General features: G+C 42.7%; 1 long non-coding RNA gene across 1 annotated transcript; it reads right to left on the minus strand.

Moving 5' to 3' along the window:
• Nucleotides 1-1,229: 1,229 nt before the first annotated feature.
• LOC125921785 (uncharacterized) lies at nt 1,230-1,926 on the minus strand. Its single transcript, XR_007457495.1, has 2 exons — nt 1,882-1,926; nt 1,230-1,351 (listed from the first exon to the last, which is right to left on the minus strand). It is a non-coding gene; the product is annotated as an uncharacterized LOC125921785 (long non-coding RNA).
• Nucleotides 1,927-2,982: the final 1,056 nt, after the last annotated feature.

A 2,982-nucleotide genomic window follows, 5' to 3' on the forward strand; every position in this document is an offset into this window, starting at 1 on the left:
GAGGGACAGAGGATCTGAAGAGGGCTCCATGCTGATAGTAGACAGCCCAATGTGGGGCTCAAATTCACAAATCATGAGATCATGACCTGAGCCTAAATCAGATGCTCAACTGACTGAGCCACCCAGGTGCTCCCATCTCATTTAATTTTTAAAGGTTGGTATTATTACTCCCTTTTAACAAATAAGTAAATTGAGGTTTAGAGAAGTTAAATAGCTTGCCTAAGACCACATCTAATAATTGCAAAGCCCAAATTCAGTTTGTTGGATTTGAAAATCTGCCTTGCTACCTATCTCTCATGGAAGAAGGTGGGATTCTGGGGAAAGTAGTGTTAGGAGATAAGGAAACAGAGATGCTTAATCAGTCTATGAAGTGACCACAGAGGACTGACTGATGTGGCTGGACTTCACTGCATTTTCAGTCTCTTGTATTCTCACAACTGAGCTGTACGTTGTCCCAGAGTCTACAACCTTCTCTTCCTAGGATGCACTTTTATTTCAAGAGGAAAGTTTGGGCTGGTTCTGTTCTCCTCTTAGATTTAAAGGGAGTTGGCTGGGTCTTCTCTTCCTGAGTGTATATGACTAAGAGAGATGGGAGGGGGCCCACAGCACAGAAACTCATTGCCAAGAACATCTCAGGGTGGAGAGACCTCTGGAACATTTTTTCCACTCTGCATCAGACAGATTAGCATTTAATTGGTTTCAGCTGTTCTTAACATGCTGCCTAGAAAACTTCGATGTACTTTGCTAAATTCAATATTCCTTATGGCTAACAGATTAAAAGCCAAAAATACTCTTGAAGATCCTTGCTTTGGATCACACTGAGTTCTCTGCTATTGTTCACCCATTTGGAATGCTCTGGGAATGCTAAATACTTTGGATTTTGTATAAAAAAAGAAACAAATTTGTCTGTTATGACTTTTGGAATCAAGATATCTAGATCATAGTCCCAGCTTTTTCTGCATAGCCTGTGACTTCAGTAAACCTCTTCACCTCACTGGACTGCACTCAGTTTCAATCTAGAAAATGAGGAGATTGAGCTCAATGATCTCAAAAGTTGCTTCCATATCTCAGGTTCTGTAATTGTTTTCATTGTTCTGATGTTTCAGTACAATTCTGAAAAAACAATGATATGATGGTTTCCAATTAAGAAGGGTGCAGGTCAGCAATGGCAAATTGCATCTTGGAACCCATTCAGGGAGGGGGTTCAAAGAACATAAAATGGATACGGCTTACTCAACAGGTATTTTACTCTTCAAAGGCCAAAGGACAAAAATGAAGGGCTGGGAAGATCTCTGTTTCATGGTATGCTGTTGGATAAGGACACTTCAGTCTCCACCCTTCATGTCTCCATCTATGAAATGCAAATAAGAACACCAACCCATTAATGCAAAAATTGTTAAGAGGTTTAGTCAAAAGATGGGATGCAAATAGTGTGTATCAGACACTGAGGACCACAGCGGGGGTACAGCTACAGTAACTACTCTTTTCTTAAACATCCCTCCTTGTTCTTCCCCACATTCCCTTAAATTGCTTATCCTCCAGCTTTTCTTTGCTTTTATTTCTTCTCCCTTGCTGAATCACCTTCATTGATCTTCTCTTTATCACTGCTAATTGATGACAGAGGTGGCACCTAGAGCAGTGGAAAGCTCAGAGAGGTTCTGCCCAGCTGTGTAGGATGACCTGAGGGGGAGCTTCTGAAGCACTGCTTGCCACTCACTTTACAGAAATTACAGGCCAGGCTTTACAGGGTCCCCAGCAGTTATTGCTACCTTATCACCCAATCTCAAATTAGCATTCAATTGACTAATTTTCAGGCTTAATCCCAAAGCCTGGGGGGACTCCCAACCCACCTCTGGCAGACCCAGGAGCTTCCTCACTTACCTTCAGGGCTTTGAGGCCAAATGTGGGTTTACTTGAGCTTGAGGAGAGAGAGAGAGAGAGAGAGAGAGAGATGTGAGGTGTCTCTATTAAATGTCTTCTCCATCCTCTAAAGCTAAGGATCCCTCTATGCCTCCATGAAGGAATTAATGCCTGAAATAGCTCACATTGTTGGTCCCATAGCTGGTGGTGCTGCATTCATGGTCCAGGACCCATTTAGGGTCACAGGATTTTCAAGGCCAAAGCAAATGCTAGCACCTTGGTGCAGGTACTAACATTGAAGAGCTGTCTGCTTTGGATGAGATGGTTCTCCAGGAGTTCATGCCTTGCATAGGTGGAGTAGATTTGTGTTAGCAACACACAGAGCTATGACATTGAAGGCAAGAGTAGATATTGAAAGTTGTAGGCTGCTTGTAAAATTTCATGAAGGGGACTGTATCAACATGGAAACTTCTTCCCTAGGGAAAAATCATGCACTGGGAGTCTAAAGTGTGGGAGAGAGTTTAGTCTTGGTTATTGACTCACCTATTTGGGAATGTCAGCTTTACTAGATTGGAAAATGGATGAACAGTGTTCTTTTCCTCTGGAAATGTCACATATCCACCTGAGAGAGGAAGGAAGGCTTGTAGACAGCAAGGTTTGCCCAGTCCCATCTGGCAGGTTTTTGCCATACTTTGAGTAGGACTAGCCTGCACATGCTCTTCTCTATACGTGGTGGAACATTCTAGCTCTCTGAACAGCCGCAAGGGTATAGAACAAAACTGAGCCTATTGAGTGAGCCCACCAGTGCAGCAAGTCCACAGTGTGTGCTGACCACTTACTTCCTCAGAACCCAGGTCTCACGTGATTATATGTAGAACACCTTACTGAATCTTTCCCTTGCAACTTGGAAATTAAACATTATTTCAGGCATTATTTCTCTTAAGAGTTTACCCATGGTTGGAAATGTGAAGAGTCCATGGAATAAAAATGAAAACAAAAGAAGATGAAAGTTATTTGTAAACTCTAAAGTGCTGGTGCTGTTTATTCGTTGTTGCTATATAAACCCCATGGACGCTCCCCTGGTGGTCCCTATATTCTGTGTGCTGAGTCAGGGAACAGGGC

Source organism: Panthera uncia, chromosome C2 (assembly GCF_023721935.1).
Source record: "Panthera uncia isolate 11264 chromosome C2, Puncia_PCG_1.0, whole genome shotgun sequence".
In the NCBI taxonomy this organism is placed as follows: Eukaryota; Metazoa; Chordata; class Mammalia; order Carnivora; family Felidae; genus Panthera; species Panthera uncia.